Raw genomic sequence first — 23,431 nt, 5'->3', positions numbered from 1 at the left:
CTAGTTTGAGTTTCAACAGAATTCCTTCCAAGTAAAATTTCTATCAGAAAAGCTCGTTCAGCAGAACGTAGTAAAAGGTTGGGAGGGCTTTTCTTTAAGTTCACAATTTATCTGGGTACTTATAGCGTTCGGTGTAATGGTGCTGATATGCATTTCCCGGAAGACAAAGGGCACTCGCTCGTAAGTTCGCGATATGCTTGTATGGCGGGGGTTCATGCAAAGGTCAGTTTCATCCTTTAATTTTGGTTTTTCCGGAACGTAACGCATTAATATGCAGAAAAGGACCATCAACATCGATAAAGTTTTCTAAAACCTACGAGGAATCTTTCTATCGATAAAAGAAGAAGAAATAATACGGACTTTCTCCTGCAATCAATTATATCTTAGATTGTGACATATTATAAAAGTTAAATACGAGCGAAAGTACTCCATTGTCACATTCGCACCGAAGAGCCTGCTTGTTTCAGAATTTACTTAGATAGCGGTGAGCGGTTAAGGCTTAGCAAGATTATGTAAAACGAACACAGCAACCGCCACCTCGTGAAAAGACGGTGTGCATGGAATCTACATAGGAATATATCACTTAGCGTTAAAACGCAGCACCTACGCTAACTAAATGAAAGATGGCGTTCCGGTTAAGAAAATATTTTTATCGAAACATGGAAGCAGAGGAAGAGGGTGGCCCCCACTTTGTTTGGAAGGACCAGGTGGAAAGGGACTTAATCTCCCTTGGTTTAACCATTTGGTGCCAGTTGGCAGAGCGAATAAGTAAGTAATAGAAGATAACTGATTGATGAGCTGTACAAGCTCTACGAAATAAATGTCAATGTGGAGAATATCCTCTTTCATTCTTTCTGGTCCCTAATGTTCATTTTATAAACATTGCCCTCTTGTTAAATTTTCACCTACATATACATTTTCTAGAATATTTGTACTCTCTAAATATCTGTTTAATTTATACAAATACAGATGTTCAAAAAATGGGAAAGGGGCTCTTACTTAGAACAGCTAAGTGAAAAAATATTAGAAATATTTTAAACAGATAACTCTATGGTTATTGATCTCTTAAGCTCATTCAGGATCATTCAACGCCTAAGATTGCGAATATTTCTTACGCTTTGTATACGAGTATGTGTGTGTGTAAGCTGCGAGAAAACTACCCTACGCTGACCAAAAACTTTATCATAACTGGTTATGCATTAATTTACCGTAAGTTCATTAACCAATAAAACATTACACGCCATTAAAAAATTTATCATCAACTTATTTTTTTTTCTTTTTTTTTTTTTTTGTGTTAGTTATTTATGCATTTTTTAGCGAAATCCAATAAGCTTACAAAGAAGTTATAAAAAATGACCAACAAATTTCATTTTAATGAATTAATTCTGTTATTCTTCGCTGTTTTGTTTATTCAAAATGTGCGTTGAAGTTTATAAAAATGCCAAAAACAAAAATTATGAGCAACCTTAGACCCGTCTAACTAATTTATGCCGAAATTATGCAAAAAAGTGGTTGATCTGCTTTATTTTAATTTGTTCCTTATTTTATTTACCACTTGTTTCTTGCGAAGTGGCGATGTGTGAAGCTGTTAGTTATTTAACTAATTTGTTATTTTTACAAGGAACATTACTGGAGTGTTCGAGGCTTTGCAGATTGGCAGACAGACCATCTTTTATTTCGGACCAGAAGAAAATATGTTCCAAAGTATTTCAAAGAAGTTCTGTTATTTTTTTAGTAGACAACATTCTAAAACCTTCTAAAGCCAGGTTCTTTTATTTGAGAAATACGATTTTTTTTTCCTTCAAAATAATACATAATGGAAGATTTTGAGAATATTCGCAAACCAAACCTTTCCGAACAATCAGACGGAGAATAACTCTAGCGAATAAGTGTTACTTTGGACTGAGCATGCAACTGAAATGTAAAGGCCTCTCTCATCATACCTGTGCAGATGTATGGCTCGGAATTATGAGAGAAAATGAGATAGCACTTGGAGTGTTCAAAAGATAAGTCCTCAGGAAGATTAATTGTCCTCAATGTGATGTCGAAGATAAGCTGTATCAGATTTATGCAGATATGACTATTGTGCGCTGGTTATGTTATGTTATGCGAATGGACGAAGATTCTCCGGCCAAGAATGTATTTCAGTCGACAACGCAGTTTGGAAGCAGAGGCGAGAGGACACGTCCACTGAGTTGGGAGAGGCAGGTTGAGGAAGACTTGCCCTACCTTGGTGCTCCAAATTGATGTCAGTTATCGCGAAACAGGGATAGCTGGTGTGACTTGTTACGAAACTGCAAAAATCTATCCAATTAATGATGATGATGATGAGCACATCTTTTGCGAAGCTTCTTTTTTACTATTTGCGTGTAACTCTTTAAGAGGTTGTGAATTTGCAATCTGTGCACCACTAAAAATCGTGCTGGTAGTGGGTCTGTATTCAACAATTCAATAATCGCTTTGGTTTTAGAATTTCATCATTATGTCTATTAACGTATTTCCCTTAATTATTAAACTTCAAAAGCATTCGGTGTTTTGGAGCCCACTTATCGAATTACCCCTGAATTATTCTGAAAAAAATACCAAAATGATCTTGAAATAGTGCTATAATGATCCCCAAGTAGTGCGGAAATTACTCCCAAAGCTAAGCCAATGCAATCTCGGAATGATCTTGAAATGATCGTTAAACAGTCGAAATTATCCCGAAAATAGTTTCCAATTGTTCCCTAATAGAACCCAAAACCTTCCTGAAACTATCACAAAAAATTCCGAAATCCTGAAATTATCCAAAAATTATACCGAAAATAGTTCTTAAATGATCCAGGAATATTCGCTAATAGAAACCAAAATAGTCTTGAAAATGTCCCAAAAATATACCGAAATGATACGGAAATAGTCCTCAAATTATGACGAAAATAATTTTAACAATCTGTCCTGTAACAGTCTTCAAATTATACTTAAAATAACCCGTAATATGGAAACGATAACGAAATTGTTGTGAAATTATACGTAAAATACTTCCAAAAATTAAATTATTGATTGCAATAAAAAAGTCTTGAAACAAATCCGAAACAGTATTCAAATGATGTAAAAATCTCGAAATCTGGTAGTGGGCCTATATTCGTGAAATTATAGCAAAAATAATCCGAATTGATTCTGAAATAGTCTCGTACTGAAACCGAAACCGTCTTGAAATAATCCCGATTTCCGAAAAATTATCCTGTAATAGTCTCGTATAGAGTCTAAAACAGTCTTGAAACTATTTCAAAAATGTCTCGAAACATGGAGAGGATCCCGAAATAGAATTGTTCACAAAAAAATATTAAATGATGTCTACAAGATTTCAGAAAACTCCGGAAATTTTACCGAAATAGTCCTGAAATTATTGAAATTGGTACAAAAATTTATCCGAGATAGTCTCGAAATAATTCTGAAATAATCAACAAGAAACAATCTTTATACACAAATTAAATTATCCCGAACCAAACCATGTATAAAGCCCAAACAATGTTCTCAAAGTACACATCACAGGTCTGCAGCCGTAGTTTCTATACAGCAGCAAATGGTCTCCGCAATCTTAAGTTGCTCATCTTGTTTATATCATTGAAATGAAACTGCAATCGTTTATTTCTGACCGGTATATGTTCATCAAGTCCTATTGCCTGCATAGTTTTTGGTTGTAGTTGAGGTTCCGGATGTTGTTTGCTTAAAGTTTTTGATAGGTCAATTATTTCGCTAATAGAGTATGAGTAGGTTCCACAAAGGGTAATCAATTGCAACATGATTGCTTCTCACTATCTGTCTCGATACTTCTTAATTTTAAAAAGACCCTGTCAAACTTTTGGCCAGTCTCTTACAATTACACTTAAAATTTTCGTATTCGAAATTGCTTTCCAAATCATTTTCCTATGGAAGAAGTGTATCCAGAACCGCCTAAATCAGTTTCTACTACGTGAACTCACCGAGTGTCTCTTTCTTTTTCATTCCCTGAATGTATTCGATGTCCTCACAGATATTTTTTAATGCGAATATCTTAGCCTTGTTGAAAACCAGTTTATTGACCACAACAGTTGCATATACTTGTCCCAGAACGCATCGAATACCACAACGTTTGTTAGTTTAAAGATCTAACGCCGTAGAGTCCTGGGTTTTTATCTGGCAAGGGACTCCCCACATCCCAAAAACACAGTTATATCTTTGGAAAATATATTTTTTTTTCGTTACATGAGCAAAAAGGAAATTTTGAACCCAAATAGCTTAAATGCTTTCCATTACTTAAAGTTTTAGGGTCCTTCTATGGAGAAAAAGTCATCACTCGATATGTATGGATCTTTGAGCGCTGGCGAGTGGCGATTACCACGTATAACACGAAGGAGGTTTAAAGAGTAATTTTATGAAACTCTATGTAGGTAAACCGATCGGAAATCTGCCAGTAGAAGCAAAAGAAACACCTCGCTGTGTTAAAAAACAAAAAGATGCTGACCGAACTTCCCTTTGTAAGGACCAGGAAACTCAGGTCGGCTTAGTAGGACTCTGCTAAAATCACATAGACGGTTAAGTGCCAATTAGGTAAGGGAAAATTAAATCGAAATGTGTTACAATTTTTAACCAAATAGAGATTACGATTTCTTCTCACACTTAAGGGAATATATCGATACTTGAAAAATAGAGAATTGGTTTCTCATGAGTTTCTCAAAGCTCGCAATACTCTTTAATCTACCAAACTTTTCGACATTCAATTAAGTCGCTTCGTTGCCAGTATTATAGGTAGATCTTGCGGTTTCCTCTCAAACACAAGCTAGAATTTCCAGACTTTAAAAATCTGAGATAAGCTTCTCCCAAGCTTCTAGAAGAAATCCCAAGCTCTATATAATACTGCCAAAGCAGCGACTAAATTGAATACGGAAAAGCTATCTCGAGAAGCCGATGCTTGCAACAAATTTTTCTCGAAGAGGAATGCAAGAAATCGTGAGCTCTTAAACCAAAAACGCTTGAAAATTTTAATTCGCATACTTAATTTTTTTCCTAGTTGGTCATTTCGCTGTTGCAGCAAAGTACGCAGACCATTTCCTACTTTTTTTTAGCACGAAAAACATGTTTTGATTGTAAAATAAACCACAGTTTGTGTATGTCCTTTGAGACCCGAAAACAAGAAGTTGCAAATTAGTCAAATATTAATTTATGTATTTTTATATTGTAGTAGCTTTGTATTACAGTAACTCGCTTTAATTAATAAAGCAATTAAAAGTTTTGTGGCGCGCACGTTAAAGAAACTGGTTGTCAAAAAAGGGAAAAATATTAATAATTATATTAAAAAATCTCTAAAAAAAATGTTCGATAAAATAAAATCGGTTATTTGTTATTCATCCTAAGGTCAAAGGATGCGTTGACATTCTCTATAATTAGACTTCATCAAATTCAATTTAAATTAGCCACAAATACCCAAAACACTAATATGTATATAAATTTGAGTATTACTTTTAACGTGCCCATGAAATGATGCATGCAACAACGTATTACTCAACTTGCAACATGCAACCTAAGCTCAAATGATATTAAGCAGTTGACGAGCTACGTACTTAGAAGTGAGATGCACCAATGAGACAATCAACAACCAGTACGCTCAGTTCGCCTTGCGCACAACAATAGCAACAACAAGACAATAACAACATTTCTCCGAATATTTGGTGCAATCATCATATTTGTTGCATCAAAGGCAAACTGTCTTAGCTCAAATGTCAAGACAAACCATTTACTATATTGGTATGCAAATTTGTTACAATATGTTTAAAAAATATGTATATGTATTAAGTGATACTACACTGTGAGAAAATAATAGAGAATTCACGTTATGACACTCGACCTTCATCAACTGCCTAAAGTGATTATAAACTGAGATGTATATATATATATATATATATATATATATATGTGTCACTGAAGACTCAGTAACGACGGCGAAGAGATCGGCATAAAATGTGATGCTCCCAATAGAGACCGTCTGCAAGACAAAGGCTATTTAATCCGACTAGGGCATCCCATTAAGATCCATTTAAGATCCCATTAAGATCCACCAGCGAAGGTGCCTCTGACACAGATACCATATCAGAATGTTCGACTTATATTGCTCAAAGGCTAACAAGAAACGTTTAGTACTCTTTAATCCTTCCCCGGCAGCTTTTTTTGTGAAATACTTAGGTTATCCCGAAATACACTTCTTATGAAGTTTTAAAGTCTCCCACCTCTCCACTTGGAAAAGTTTTTTTCAGTTGTTAAGTTACATATATATGTGTTGTAGAGTTTAAGGGGGATACCTGTCAATGTTGGACTAGCCCGACGGTACTCTAAAACATAGGGTTATAATTATTTTGTATAAGTTACCAGACAAACATATTGTTACCACGTGATTGATTCGAGGTAAACGAAGCAATAAAACTTGGTGAACGTCGATGGTACCTAAACATCTACCCGCTCGGGTGCGGGTAGCTAGTTGCAAATCGTTGTCCATCTTCTTTTTTCGTTGCACTCCTTTAATCTCCACAAACTTCAACCCGCAACTAAGAGTTGTGGCCAACCTTTTCCACAATAGACCAGGAAAAATGCCCTCTCGCTCCTTTTGCCATCCGCCTTTAACCCTGTATCAAAATTAAGGGATGTGACAACTTTTTCAACTGTCCTCCAATGGAAGAAAATTTAAAACGAGCCCCAAACCAAGGTTTCCTTTGGCAATATCTCCTTTGCTCGCAAATGAGGGAGCCATAGCAACCGCGAAATTCCCCGAAGGGTTGTTCCCAAAGCAGGAGAGTCGGCGCACATGCACACAGTAACTCTTGGGCACCTGTTCCTCGATCATAGTATTTTTTCGATCATAGTGGATCGCGCTCGATGCGGGCATGTCTATCTTGGATATGTTTTCTCTCTCCTCTTCAGTTAGTCTATAAGCTATCGAAATTCTCAATTTCCTCATCTGTGCCAAGTTTCAAACAGTCAGATAAGCAACTATCTGTAGCATCGACTGTCAGTTAAGTGCAAGACAAAATTGTAAACAAAAGTTAGCTGGGGTCAGCTACTCTGTGTTGGTGAAAATAAAAATTTTGTATGTGAAGCTATCTCAGGGATTGCTATCCACTGGTTAGGCTCTAACTTGACTATACATGAAAAAATCGGCCCTGAGTGTTCGAAATTCCGAAATATTGATTTTTGAAAATCTGTTACTGAAGTCGTGTTCAGCTCCGTCGAGGATTTTGTATAACTCCTTTTTTACCAGTGTATGCGTTGATAGCTACACAAAAGCAGGACTGACAACAAGTGATATTTGTCAGAATATAGTCACTCATGTTTTACATACAGACACGTAAATAGGTAAATATGTATAACAAATCCCTGCATCAATTCACAATACCCCACATATGAACAACAACTCCTTGCTTGGTACATTAAATTTTCTTGCTGCACAACAAATTCCAGTGAATTGAATTTGATTTTGTCAATTTACAGACGTTTGATGGGCTGCCTGGCACGGGGCAGCTGCTTAGGTGCAGCAGCATGTCAAATTGTCAACAATTGTCTCATCTTAGTTGCAGCAGGAGCAAGAGCAATTGGAATATTATCAGCCAGCGTTTCATAATGAGGCGTATCGTGCATATATTTGACTTTGCTCCCAAAAGCATTGAAAGTGCACATGTACTTAGTACTCTTGCTTAACCCTCCGATTAGCGGTGAATAAATTCAACACATCTTAGCGTTGTCGTCTGGCCAGACGAAATTTTACACTTTGAACTTTATCCACAAATATTTGAGTTTTTATTTAAATTTTAAAGAAAACTAGTCGCACACTGTGATGAAGTTGAATTTTTATTGATAAATTTTGAAATGTATTCGATCTATGAGGTTTTTTAGGCTTAAAAATATGTTCATTTGGCCAGACGACAACGCTAAAATGTGACATAATCAACTTTGGTACAAGAAAACAGATAAAATAAAAAGAAAAAATATCGATTTCGGAATTTTTAAAAGACCGCCTCTGAACTTAAAAAGCCACTAAAGCTTTTCATGATCGGGTGGGTAGCAGCAAAGTTATTCACGAAAATAAAGCCTTCTCGTCTGGCCAGACGCCACAATCTATCGGCGGGTTAAGCATACAAAATTCGACTTATAAGGTATACATACATACTAGGAGGTGTGTTGTATTATTGTAAATATTCAAATATCTAAATTTGTATTCCTGTTATTACACATTTCGATTATTCTCCAAGCATTTAATGATTGTTGATTTGTATTTAATGCAAACTTAACAAATTGACAATTGACAGATGAAATATACTTTGTTAGACATTTTAAATTTAAGCATATTTCTTTGTTTTCCATGGGAATACGGATACACTTACATATTTGTCCGATGAAGGCAGATATATGAATATTATATATTAACAATAAATTTTAGTGTTTGATCAACCATTATCGAAATAGAAGAGTTGAACTTTAAACTTTCCAAAATCAAAATAATTTTTGCATATTTCAAAAAGGTTTCAAAATACACTCAGCGAAAAACACTAACCTTAAGTTAAGTAAGTAGGTATAAGAAATGTTTTAAATAAATTGAGAATAAAATATGATTGTAGCGACCTTTTCACGTTGATTTTATCAAATGTGATTTTTGCCGGCTCAAGGTCCAATGAAATAAAACACTTTTTTAATTATTTCCCAAATATTTGTTTGTTATTGTTATAGCCCCTGAAGACGATCCCCGAATTAGATTGAAATATATTGAGAAATAATAAAAAAAGTGTTTTATTTCATTGGACCTTGAGCCGACAAAAATCACAGTTTGATAAAATAAATTCCGAATATCTAATACTTACATATGTTATGAAAGTGGAACAATTTTTCGACATGAGAAATATATCCCACTAATTCCAAAAAAAAAAATGTTAATAATAAAACTTGTTTTCGCATTTACATAGCATTTCTGAAATGAGAACTAAATTTTTTAAATAAGAAGCAAGGTTTACAAATCAATACCAAACTGCGATGGACTTGTAAAATGTGTTCTCAAAACAAGACCATGACTTATGAAAAAACGCACTTAACCAACTTCCGTCAACGAATGGTCTTGGTTTCAGTCTTGTTTCCAGCGTTTTAGATTGTTTATTCTTTTGAGTGTATATGTATCTAAATTCCCTATTAGGAAATCTGGAAATCTGAATGTTTTCGATATACAAAAAAATCTTCACACCTCTGTTTGGAATTTTATATAGCATCAAATATGACATTTGCAGAAACTTTCATGAATTACATGCGATCCAAGTCCCTGAAGAATCGCTTACTTACTTAGACAATTGAATAAGTAAAGTACCATATACTAGTTCAAACATGTACTATTTATTTAAGCAAATGACATTTGTTCTATGCAAAGAGATAAATTGGCCTAGTAATATCTTAATTATTCCACTAAATAAATTCTTACTTAAAAGAAAATCATTATCAAAAACGGACGAGATGAAGAAACCCCAACAATTGGCAAATAACAAAACTGCGTAACCTAATACTCGGAATCAACACCGAAGATGGAGAGCTTAATAAAAAGAAACATTCGCAAATGCAAAGAATGAGTAAATGAAATTCCAAACCATTTTAAGAAATAAAAAAGATTAAACGATAAAATAATCTAAATAAAATGCCTGAGCGTTGGGCAACTCGAACTCATAGGACTTAGCAAAGCAAGTGCTTCCAAAAGCCAAAACACGAAACGGAGTGCAAAATCCTGCAATTCTTCGTTTGTCTCTACACAAAAGCTTTCATTAAGCCATCATTCTATGCTGTTTAATTTACGCAGAGCCACACGTCAAATTCAATTTATATTGTTGGACCAAAGAAGCGTTGGGAGGGGAACGACGTATGCGCATCCAGCATAAACAATTGAAATACGCGTCCTCATGCACGTCATCGCATAAGGTGCCTAGCTTGAGTATAATTCTGGGAATATGAGGTGAAGGACGGTAAATACGCGTTTGTTGTTTTTTTTTTGTTTTTTTGCTTTATCCTTAGTAAACGTATGACGCGTATGGTTGCTGTTGCGTTTTAATTTTATGTCCTGACGCCACTGATAAGATTATCCTTGCTATATTTTTTTTTCTTACAGCATATTCTTGCTTTCATTTGTGTACTCAATTTGTTGTTTACGTTTTTTTTTTTTTCAATCCGCTCTTCTTTTTGTTTATCTTCATTTGCGTTTTATGATTATTTGACTTTGATTGCGTCGCTTTTATGTGGAGGAGTTGAATAATTAAATGGGCAAGAAGCCAGTGAGATCTGATGTTGTGATTGGCTGTTGACTCAATGTCAACCAAGTGGTTTCATTATTTTTGTACTTGTTCTGTTCTGCATTGTTTTTTCAGATTTCACTTCGAGCTTGGTTACCACCGACTGCTCAGGACAATTGTTAAAATCAAATTAAGCTGCTTTGAAGCATTTCTGATGTTACCGGCTGAGAGTGTGTAGGTAACTGAATTAATATAAAGGGTGTTTCACACGGAGCACGTGATTAGTTTTGCTTGACTTTCAACTGATTTGTTTTAGTTAGACTAATTCAGTGGTCATCAAAAGGAGAGAACTCATTGTATGAATGCGTTGTTTTATTGTTTTAATAATTTACAAAACGGCTTCGTTTACAACTTGCATGTGACACATCAAATTTTCTACTAATGTGCGCTCACTTTTAGTGGGCAAAGATACCATTCCTAGAACCGCGCGGCGAGCTAGCCGCATTGACAACACTCGAATCGCTGAAATTTCCATCAGGTTTATAATCTTAGACTAACCTCAGCGGGTAAGGAGGCTTAAAATATACACGCGGTTAGTATGTCTGTCGTAAGAGGTGACTCAAATACTCAGTGGTTCAAAGCACTGTGTAGTGCAGCCTTCAAGGGGTCGCCAGTACAATTTAAAGTTTATCCAACTCATTTGTCAACTTCACCTACCCGTAACGAAACCTGTTTCTTTAGCATTCCTCATGGAACTAGGGGGTGGGGTCATATTAAATTGTTCCCAAGATGGTCGGACATGCACCTTAATGGGGCTTGTTACCGAAACGTTCCGGATCTACATCCAGCAAAGGACCATTAACATCGATAACACTCCCCCCCCCCCCCCCCCCCCCCGGGGAGTGTCTTCATCGGTCCAACAGCAACAACTACACCCACAACGATAGATTCGCAAAGCAGAGCAAATATTTTAGATTGGAAAAACCATTCTTTCTCAAAAGCTGCAGGGTAGAAAGGTGAGGGGAATAGTAATAGTATACCCAGAAAATTCGAATCGGCTGATAAGCTAAAGGCAGTTCACCGCGACACTCCTCATATTTTCTTGAGATAGTTAAAGCTGTAACCTCGGTTGCCCCTGAGAAGATAAAGAAGTTAGCAGTTCCCGACTGTTGCACTTATTGCTTGCAGCAACCTACGTGAGCAGATGTCTACTGAAAGGTAGGGATATGTGAAATAAGTGACTTATGATGTGCACAATTTTTTATTTGCTGAGAGAGGATTTTACATCCCGTATCAGAACACGAATATACGGACACGTAGTTGTAAAGTTCTTTGCGTATTTTAACAAATCGCTCAATGTTGCTGTGAGTCTTACCGATAAACCTCAAACCCAATATAATGTGCGCCAAACAGCTCCTCCTGACGCACAAATTTTGGGACGGTTATCACCTGCGCCTTACATACGAACTTCTGGCACTGCCGGAGGTAAACAGTAATTTTTGGTAGTATGACTGCCGATTTCAATACATAAGTAGTCCAATAAGTTACATACGCTTGAGCGCCCAAAAATATACAGGGAATCCAGAAGTGAGAATGCCCCGGCAAACTCAAAAGTCTAAAGTCGCATGAGGTATCTAATGGCTATCTGAAACTGAAAACAAGCGAAAAGATTTCACGTAATTCCCGTTCACGTTTAATACCGATAACAAACATATAACACTTGGTTAAAAAAAATCGATGAATCGTCGACAACATAACGATAACAAATGTATAACAATCCGATAAATCGTCGATAACTGTTACTGTCGATAACGAACCATCAAAACTTTGATAACAAATCAATAACTTTTGGATAACAAATCAATATTTTTTCAATAACAAATCAATAAGATTTCGACAAAAAAAAATCGATATTTCTTAAAAAAAATCGTTATCTCGCCGGCAAAAAACGAAAACATATCATTTTCAAATGCAAATTTCTAATACTTCGATAACAAACCAATAACTTCATTAACTATCGTCGATAAAAAACAGAAAACACTTTTTTAACAAATCTACAACTTTTCGATAGCAAATCGTTTTTTTTTTCGAGAGCAATTCGGTAACTTTTCTACAAATAATAGATAGAAAATCGACAACTTAACCTCAACGTTTGTTATCGATATCATTATATAAAATATCTATATATTGATAAAATATCGATATCAAATCGATAAATCGTCCATACCTCGTCCATAGCATGGTGATAACATACCGATAACAATTGAAAAATGAGCAAATAACTCGTGGAAAGAAATGGATAATACGCCCATATTCTATAAGAAACCATTAATTTTTCGATAACACGGTTCAGTTTCGGTTTTATCTTCTCATATTTTCTCTCTTCACCCCTCTTTTTATACTCAGTTGAGCAGAGCTCACAGAGTATATTAACTTTGATTGGATAACAGTTGGTTGTACAAGTATAAAGGAATCGAGATAGATATAGACTTCCACATATCAAAATCATCAGTATCGAAAAAAAATTCGATTGAGCCTGAGCCATGTCCGTCCGTCCGTCCGTCCGTCTGTCCGTTAACACGATAACTTGAGTAAATTTTGAGGTATCTTGATGAAATTTGGTATGTAGGTTCCTGGGCACTCATCTCAGATCGCTATTTAAAATGAACGATATCGGACAATAACCACGCCCACTTTTTCGATATCGAAAATTTCGAAAAATCGAAAAAGTGCGATAATTCATTATATTCATTCAATATGGATTAAGCGATGAAACTTGGTAAGTTAGTTCAACTTATGACGCAGAATAGAAAAATGGTAAAATTTTGGACATTTGGCGTGGCACCGCCCACTTTTAAAAGAAGGTAATTTAGAAGTTTTGCAAGCTGTTATTTGGCAGTCGTTGAGGATATCATGATGAAATTTGGCAGGAATGTTACTCTTATTACTATATGTCTGCTTACTAAAAATTAGCAAAATCGGAGAACGACCACGCCCACTTTTTAAAAAAATTTTTTTTTAATTCAAATTTTAAAAGAAAAGTTAATATCTTTACAGTATATAAGTAAATTATATCAGCATTCAACTCCAGTAATGATATGGTGCAACAAAATACAAAAATAAAAGAAATTTTCAAAATGGGTGTGGCTCCGCCCTTTTTCATTTAATTTGTCTAGGATACTTTTAATACCATAAGTCGAACAAAAATTTACCAATCCTTGTGAAATTTGGTAGAGGCTTAGATTCTAGGACGATAACTGTTCCTGTGAAAAAGGGCGAAATCGGTTGAAGCTGCGCCCAGTTTTTATACACAGTCGTCCGTCTGTCCTTACGCTCGGCCTTTAACACGATAACTTGAGCAAAAATCGATATATCTTTACTAAACTCAGTTCACGTACTTACCTGAACTCACTTTGTAGTGGTGTAAAAAATGGCCGAAATCCGACGATGACCACGCCCACTTTTTCGATATCGAAAATTACGAAAATATTAAAAAAATGCCATAATTATATACCAAATACGAAAAAAGGGATGAAACATGGTAATTGTATTGGTCTATTGACGCAAAATTTAACTTTAGAAAAAAACTTGGTAAAATGTGTGTGACACCTACCATATTAAGTAGAAGAAAATGAAAAAGTTTTGCAGGGCGAAATCAAAAGCCCTTGGTATCTTGGAAGGAATACTGTTCGTGGTATTACATATATAAATAAATTAGCGGTACCCGACAGATGAAGTTCTGGATCACCCTGGTCCACATTTTGGTCGATATCTCGAAAACGCCTTCACATATACAACTAAGGGCCACTCCCTTTTAAAACCCTCATTAATACCTTTAATTTGATAGCCATATCGTACAAACACATTCTAGAGTCACCCCTGGTCCACGTTTATGGCGATATCTCGAAAAGGCGTCCACATATAGAACTAAGGCCCACTCCCTTTTAAAATACTCATTAACACCTTTCATTTGATACCCATATCGTACAAAAAATTCTAGAGTCACCCCTCGCCCACCTTTATGGCGATATCTCGAAAAGGCATCCACCTATGGAACTAAGGCCCACTCCCTTTTAAAATACTCATTAACACCTTTCATTTGATACCCATATCGTACAAACAAATTCTAGAGTCACCCCTGGTCCACCTTTATGGCGATATCTCGAAAAGGCGTCCACCTATAGAACTAAGGCCCACGCTCTTTTAAAATATTCATTAACACCTTTCATTTGAAACCCATATCGTACAAACGAATTCTAGAGTCACCCCTGGTCCACCTTTATGGCGATATCTCGAAAAGGCGTCCACCTATAGAACTAAGGCCCACGCCCTTTTAAAATACTCATTAACACCTTTCATTTGATACCCATATTGTACAAACGCATTCTAGAGTCACCCCTGGTTCACGTTTATGGCGATATCCCGAAAAGGCGTCCACCCATAGAGCTAAGGCCCACTCCCTTTTAAAACACTTATTAACATATTTCATTTGATACCCATATCGTACAAACATATTCTAGAGTCAACCCTGATCCACCTTTATGGCTATATCCCTAAATGGCGTCCACCTATAGAACTATGGCCCACTCCCTCATAAAATACTCTTTAGTGCCTTTCATTTGATAGACATGTCATACAAACACATTCCAGGGTTACCCTCGGTTCATTTTCCTACATGGTTATTTTCCCTTATGTTGCCACCATAGCTCTCAACTGAGTATGTAATGTTCGGTTACACCCGAACTTAACCTTCCTTACTTGTTCTATTGTTCTTTGCTTAACCCATACTCACAATCTTTAGTCCCTCATAGAGAATACTTCTTCCAAACATTATGCTTACATTCTGGATTTCTCCATACCGTGAGTAAAGATGATTACAGATCAAATACCAAAAATATTTCCAACCCTTTGCAGGACCCTTTATGTTATGCCTTTAGTCAATGGCAAAAACCAAATGGCCTCTATTTGTTCGTGGTAATGGATCCAACGTGCAAGGTAAATGAGCAGCTGTGCGAATGTCGTTGATCCTTGTGGCATTCTTGTTAGCCAATGAGAAGAATTGTTTTAAATTGGCATTACAATAGCGATAGATACGCACAAATATACCTACATATTTAAATATATATCGCAGATACGTCGATTTGGAATCAAGATTTTTGCATGCAAATTTCTAGGTTGAACGCTTAACTATTTCGTTTTATAACTGTCATTTACGAATAATTTCTTCACTGTCGTATTCGCATGCACGATGAAATGGTATTGAAAGAAATTTGATTTTCTTATCCAACTTGGTTGTATTAAACTTGTCCCTGTCCACCGGCACGGCATCCAGTCGTTATCAGCACCAGTTCCAAGAAAGCCATCAACGTCTTGGCCGCCATTGAAATTTGCTATTACAATATTTATTTATAGTACATATTATATATATGTATGTGTATATAGTATATACGTCGTACAAATGAAATTAAATGAGGATTACATTGCTCAGAGATTATTGCGGGAAATAAAAAGGAAATTGTTTCTTTTAAGGAAAGAAGTAACGCAGCTTAGCAGAGGTAGAATTAAGTAGAACAACGTTAAGCCCCGCGTGATTTGCGCCACTTTTGGTTATTTATATATACGTTGCTCATTTATTGCCTTTTTATTTTCAAGAGGCTTCTCCAGCATTTTATTTATGCCCAAATCAGGCAGATTTCCAAAAATCATATGCAACATTAACTTCTACTAATGAAAGCTTTGTAAGTTCCTTGTATTTAGCTTTTAATTTATTTGAAATCGTACGTATGGTACGAGGTACCCTTAATTCCATTTTCTCACGGGATTAGAGGACATCATTTTTGAAAAAAGAATGAGTACTAATTATTGCAATAAACGTTTTTTCCAGCAATCCTCTTTTCTCATTCCACAAGCATCTATAACCAGGCGGCAATTGTACTTTTCATTTCATAACGGCTGAGACTAAATTTGTGCTTTTAAATATCAGTCTGATATTAGTTCTACCGGTAACAAAATCGTCGAAACTCAATTTACAATCTTCACTCTGATACAATCAATATTACTCGATATGAAATCCGCTAAACACAAAGGCAATCACCCTTATCGCGAAGTTCACACGGAAAAGTATTCGCCTTCACTTTTTTTGTTCAGGTAAACTTTTTACGCTATCGGCAATTTCGGGCGAACAAAAGTTGACACGGAAACAGCTGATGCTCTATTGTGAATTAGCCACCATTGAAACAAAAATTTGGAGTTCCACGAATTGTAAAGCTGAGCGCATCTCTTCGTTTTTTTCGCAGAGGGAGGACATTAAAAAGGTGTCGGGAAGGACCATAAGGTGGGTCTTAGCCAATCTTGTTTCAGTGAAGTACTTTCAGAGGTGGTGAACATTTTGGCACCTTTGCTTTGTGCAAAATGGATAACTTGGCCGACTTTAGAAGAGCAACGTCAAACTGCACACGATTTTTATGCAAAGTTCGAAATATCAGGAATTGTGGGATGTTGGACCTGCCTCCTATTCCCTTCACATAAATTACATTTTTGGACGCCTTCTTTCGTACATATCTTTTTTGGTCGTTCCATACCTAGAAAGATACGTTGTCATAAAAAATAGAATTTACATACTTAGCAATTGAGGAATTTAACTTTTTTCCACTCAGCTTCACTCTTAACAGGTATACCAAGGCTATTTAAACATAAAGTAAGCTGCTTCCAGAAGTCCGGCACTTTTTCCCCGTCATCTTGTCAAGCATCATTTCCGAGTTACTACTAATAATAAAAGTACATATATGTAAATAATTATAAGAATATCAAATTTCAAAACAAAAAGTACTTACATTTTGTTTTTCTCTCGTTCGCCTCTAAAATATAAGTAAAAAATATAAATTTGGGTTTCCCCGCTGTTCATTTCGCCCGAGCAAAGAGTTTCCAATAAGGCGAAATCTTTTTCGAACACGAAAAATTGTTTCGCCAACCTCTGCGATAGGGTGAAACAGAGCTGTAAATATTTTCGGATGAGAATAAAACTCGCGATAAGGGCGAATAAGTCACAGAAGGGACTAAAAACTAGACTTTAGAGGTTATTCATTTCTGAGGTTTCTCAAGCAGTTATTGTTTTTGTACTTTTCAAAAAAACTGCTTACTACCTTTTTAAAAGGTAACTTTCTCCGAATATTTTACAAACAAAGTAGGGACTCTTGCAATCGATTTTTAAGTAGCTTTCCTTTAAGCTAAAGCTTAAGTATGAGACAACATTTAGGAAACTAGGAATCTAGCGACCGATATTCAAGTCTCAATGATAAAAATAGTTTAAACTTCGACCATATTTCAAATACAATTAAAAATTCTGAATAAAAAGTTCCACGCCTCCCAGCACTAATCGAGGTAAAATTTTGGCAAGCCGATAGTTAAGGACACGATATCGAAAGTAGAGTGACTACAAGTATTGGGTATCCAAAAATATCGAATCAGAAGGCTCGATGCTCAAAATATCGATACTGAACTGACAAGATAAACGTTAGGATCAATAATAAACTTTGAAATGAATTCTTAATATCTTTTTGAATATGTAAAACACTTTTTATAATAAGGCCAGATTTAGAAAGAATTATAATTTTAACCCATCTACCAAAGCGAAGCCCTGGGGCAGTATTCTATAAAAGTCCGGCACAGGAATGATCATTAGCAACATTAATTATGAGGGTAACTGGACCCGTATCATGTTAAACTATCCGTAGGAAGGTAGGTAGGTGAAACGGCTGCGACCCTGATCGCCGAAGTAGCTATTTAAAGCCGTTTTGATGCCATGTAACTCGTCTAAAAACCTACGGAATGTTACGGTCAATTTATTACAACCAGCCAGAGTTGTTGATAAAATTAAGAATATTCGGGATTGCTATCACAGATAACCCTCTGAGGTCGTCTTGAAACGGGGTTCCAAGGAACCTGTTCAGAAGGCTTCTCGTCCTCTTTCCATCATAGTTTGGACAAATGGATTTTGATATTGCACAGGTGGTGATGTTATTCCACTTTATTTGTGCTTTCTTCAAGTACCAGCTTTAGATATTCCCCTTGGCTACTGCTACTTCGACACTGGTTAATTCCTCGTTCCTCTCCAATGAGCCCCTACGTGCTTGCTCGTCGGCCTTCTCGTTACCCTCTATCCCCCTATGACCCGGGACCCAGATAACGCGTAGTTCTAGATTGGTGGATAACTGGGATATGAGTCGCTTACAAGCCCACACTAATTTTGAGTTAATGTGTGGCGAGGAAACCGCTTTTATCGCTGCTTGGCTATCCGACAGGATGCAAACTTTACCAGCTACATTCAAGCCCTCTAGTGATTTGCAGACTTGCCAAATCGTGGGGATTTCTGCTTGAAACACGCTGCAGTGCGATGGGAGTCTGAATTATTCAGACAAATCTAGGGACTCAGAGAAGACTCCAGCCCCCACTCCCGATTCCATATTGGAGCCGTCAGTGTAGATTTGGATGTCGTCGACCCTTTTCCCCGGGTTTCTCTTCCACTCGTTCCTGTTTGGAATGGCGGTATTACAACTATACTCAAACTTCAGTTTGCGAGGGTAGTAATCTGTCTCGGTACCAAATGTACCATCCGGAAGTTTCTTTAGAATACTACTATGCCCTTGCTGAGTATCCTTCCAACACTCAGGTAGTCTGAGTCTCAGTGCGGTTTGTGACGATGTACAAAGTATATGCAAGTCGATCGGAAGCAGATGCAAAATTGGGGTCTAAAGCAGCTGTGGGGCAATTGCGCCCGGCCCCTATGGCACCAAAGCACGCAGTGCGCGGGACTTTTTGCAGGCTGGTGAGATTGTAGCTCTTACTTAGAGCTTCACACCAGACTATGGAACCATAGGTAAGCACTGGTGGCACCATCGCCTCGTACATCCAAAGACATCCCAGATACTTGGTACTCGATGACAGGGTTAGTTGCTGGCCGTTTAAGAATAGTAGTCTGAAGGCAGGTGGCTTGTAATTCCTCGTGAAGAGAAGCAGGTCCGTCTTGTCGGGATTTAACCTAAGGCCACATCCCTGTGCCCAAGGCATGAAAACCACCCTTGTTTTCATCCACGAGACCGGAATGTGATTGAAACGAATGCATGCCTCGAAGATCTCCTTTAGTTCCTTAACCAAAGATTTCAGAGTCTTCTGAAGCATAATAGGTAGAATACCATCCACGCCCGGTGATTTATATGGAGAGAAGCTATCTATTGCCCATGCAATTTTCTTCTCCGCTAAAAGGTTGTATATGAGGTCAACGGGTACTTCCTGATGTGCCGTCTCTGTATCGCGTACTACCTCCCCCGATACGTCAGGGAAGTTAGCATCTAGAAGTATATTTAGAGTCTTAGCCGCCGATCCTGCCCATGTTCCATCGGCGCGCTTAACAAATGCCTTGTTTGAGTGACTCTTGGCAAGAATCTTTCCAAGCCTGGCTGAGTCCTTCGTGGACTCGCAGTGTTCTCGCCAGGAGCTTGATTTTGCTGTCCATATGGCTTCCTTATATTCCCTCAGAGCCGTCCTATACCCCTGGAAATCGTTCCTTAAGTGACAGTCGTTGAAGACCTTCCTCAGCTTTGACCTCAGGTCGCTGAGATTTTTGTCCCACCACGGTGGGAAGGTCTTTTTGCTCCTCCAAGTTGGACAGGCGACTTTAAAGACCACCTGAAAACTTTTCTCCAGAGACCGGACTCGGTCGTCAAGACTGTCTGTAGATTGAAAAGGCGTCGTACTTCTATGGAGCCTATCACTGATTATCTTGTCAAATAGGCTCCAGCACGTCCGTTTAGGGTTTAGGTGCGGCTGACTTATTACTTTTTTCCCGTCTATGTTGAAAAGGATCAACCGGTGATACGACAAGGAAAGTTTTTTCGACACCTCCCACTTTCTAACCGTAAGATCCCGGGAGTCAGATGTTAGTGTTATATCAAGGACTTCCTCCCACACCGGGTAGTTCGCCGTACTCGGAAACCTAAAGGTGGGAGAGCTGCCCTTGTTACATACGTAAAGGTTGTTAGCTAATATAAATTCAAACAGAGACTCACCCCGTTCGTTTATCTCGCTGATCCACCAAACCGCGTGCCTTGCGTTGGCGTCGCAACCCATCACGACCGTCTCCTTCTTGGCTGTTTGTGCTACCATTTGCGCCACCTCCTCTGGAGGAGCGGGCCGATCGTGGGCCATATAAGCCGAGGCGACCGTCATGCTTCGGCCGCTTCTTGACTCGACCTTGACCACAGCAACGTCGTAACTACTGAAATTAGGTACAAAGAAAGCATCAATAGTATTCCTAACGAGGATACAAGCCCTCGGTTTACCTTCTCTATGTGTGTAAAAAAGGTTATTGTTTCGGGTCTTTAGGCCCATCAACTGTGACCGCAAGACCCATGGTTACTGCACTAAGCAACCATCAATGTCCTCCTCCCTGAGGAGGACCAGCAGGTTATCCGAGGCGACTTTTGAATGCTGCAGTTTGAGCCACCCTGATCATTGATCCTTCCGCGGATTGGCGACCCATCCTCACCCAGCTCCGCCAGGTTGAGCTCCACCAGGAGTTTGTTGGCGTCGCCAGAAGATCGTCTTCAGAGAGCGTTCCCAGAACGCTCCCTTTCTCCTCCTCCTTTTTATAATTTTTATTTACTTTGGGCATACAGTTCCCACGAGTTTGCATGGAATGGTTAGTCAGCCCTCGGCTGAGCCAGCATACCGGGGGTTAGGCACTTATACAACGGACCTTGCCCGGGCATCGGAGGGGACCGTTCGATATCAGCCTTTCAATATACTCCCGCTGACCACACAGCCATCGGCGCGGGTACCTCAACACCTTGGCTTGGGTGTTGTTGGTGCGGCAATCCTCACATCTCCTGCAGCGACAAGTGATGCGTTCTTCTGAACACGCCATCGACGCTTTAGGACATATGCAGCTTTCCTCTTAGTTCGTCTCCTGTTGGGACCCCTCCGCAGAGGAGATTCCAACATGATACTTAAACCCCTTCTCCACTACAAAGCGACCAACATGGATATGAATTTTTTAAATCACAATAGCTTTGATATAGCAAATCTTATGAAGGAAATACATACATATGTAAGTGAAATATAGGCTCCTAATACTCTTAATATCCATGATATATTGGAATTTTTACAAATAGTACTGATTTAAATTTATCGTTTGAAAGAAATTGGTTTTTTGATACGTGATCGTGTAACACGATACGGGACCTGCTTTTTCTGTATAAATTATATGAAAATTCTGCCGCAACCATTTGTCGAAATGCAACAATGCGGTCGAAATATTCGATGCCAAAAAGTATAGAGTGTAAAGTATTGGAAAAGGATGTCAAAAGTATCGTATCGAAATTCGTATCAGTTGTTAGAATTTTGCTATCACATTTTAAATAACATACCGGTATGCTAGATACCTAAACTTAGAAAATAGCTAGATACCTAAACTTAGAAGTTAACGATCTTTAAATTTTTTGTAAGTGTTTTGCCATTGGCCAGGTATCGTTTGTTATTGCCTATAAGCGACTAAGTTCAGCGAATCGAGAATCGTTGGAAATGTGCTAGCTAGACGCACCCAAAATATTCTCATCCTTGAAAAATTGTATACGTATGTTTGTACCCACCAGAAAAAGCAGACCTTATAAAAGGCTTATTTCATTGGGGATAACAAGAATGTTATAAAGAAAATGTGTTTATGCAACCTGGATATATATTTGGGTTGATTACATCAGGCATTAAATATATCTGTAAAGTAAGACATTTCAACCACTACAACTTCCCATGTTGACGTAATGATTTCACGACTTTTTTGTTCTTTGTCCTAAAGCTTATCTCATGATTTTCTGTTTCACTATAAGCAAAAACGAAAAGAAAATACCTTTTTTCGGTATAAAGTTTGCTTTCTTAATAGTTATAGTAACAATACTCGAGGCGCTAGAGTGATAACTTAACAATGATCAGGTGTTTCGTACAAATTTAGAATTACCTAAAATGTCGTCGCGGAAGTGTAAAGATGAAGCAGATGCTTTTTGTTATATATGTGGGCAGTTTTTCTAAAGTTCGAGATATAAGATATGATTTAAATACATCTCCCATCCTCTGTGAAGCCTACGAAGCATAATTTGGCTGTCCTGTTTGGAATCAAGACAAGACATGGGCTCCACATATTGCTTGTAGTTATTGTAAAATATGTTTGGAAGGCAAACAAATTTCATTTAAATAGTAAATTAAATAAAGTAGACACATTGATTTCTCATTTTACATTTTAGGTTGGTATCGAGGTGAGAAAAGATCTATGAAATTTGCAACACCAAGAATCTGGCGAGAACCAAAAGAAAAATTTAAATACTGCTACTTTTGCATTGTGAATCCGAGTAAAAGACGTAGAGGTAAGAATGCAAAACCTATCGAATATCCTGATCTTGAATCTTCTTCTGCTCCAGTCGCACACGATCTGACACGACCAATACCAGAGCCACCGAAAAAATTATAGCAGAGAAGTGGCTCATCAAAATCAATGCCGATAAGGAGTTTTTATCAACACCAGAACAACCAACACATCGTTACATCACTACTAAAGATTATAGTGATTTTATTAACGATTTAAATTTACCAATAAGTAAAGCAGAGCTTTTAGGCTCTTCTTCGAACAACGTTATCAAGGCCAATATAATGAAAACATGATGGGAGACCGCTGTATAGCTAAATGGTTAGCGCAGCATGCCTAAAGCGTACCGATGATGAAGGCTTAGCACCCTTCGAAATGGATCTATCTGCGCAGCTATGGCAGGTTGTCTGAAAAATTTTCTACTAACTTTTCCAAAAACAACATACAATTTTTCAAATTTAGAAAAATTAAAAAATAACAATAATTATCATTAGAAAAAAATTATTGTTCTGGCCTTGAGCTCGAATCGAACCTTGACTATATTTTGGGTTTATTGAGGGATAGTACCTATGAACATAAAAGAAAAAGTAAAAGTGTACACCTTTAAAACATTTCCCAAATTCAAGTTATTTCGATATTAAACTTTATAAAAATATTTATTTGAATTGTTTCATTTTCAAGTAACAAATAAAACCACGGATTTTGAAAACTTTCATTCAAGCGGTTTCCAAAATAGGAAAGCAAACTTTTGCTTGCCATA

The 23,431-nt window shown here is 37.4% G+C and overlaps 1 long non-coding RNA gene across 1 annotated transcript; it reads left to right on the top strand.

Annotated features, from left to right (window-relative positions):
- The first annotated feature begins 259 nt into the window (after positions 1–259).
- Positions 260–23,202, top strand: LOC137235619 (uncharacterized). The gene is made up of 3 exons (XR_010948004.1): positions 260–768; positions 22,553–22,672; positions 22,727–23,202. It is a non-coding gene; the product is annotated as an uncharacterized lncRNA (long non-coding RNA).
- The last annotated feature ends 229 nt before the right edge of the window (positions 23,203–23,431 follow it).

This window comes from Eurosta solidaginis, unplaced genomic scaffold, assembly GCF_040869045.1.
Source record: "Eurosta solidaginis isolate ZX-2024a unplaced genomic scaffold, ASM4086904v1 ctg00000120.1, whole genome shotgun sequence".
Taxonomy (NCBI): domain Eukaryota; kingdom Metazoa; phylum Arthropoda; class Insecta; order Diptera; family Tephritidae; genus Eurosta; species Eurosta solidaginis.
The sequence above is the reverse complement of the archived record's forward strand: the minus strand, read 5'-3'. Positions and strand labels throughout refer to the sequence as shown.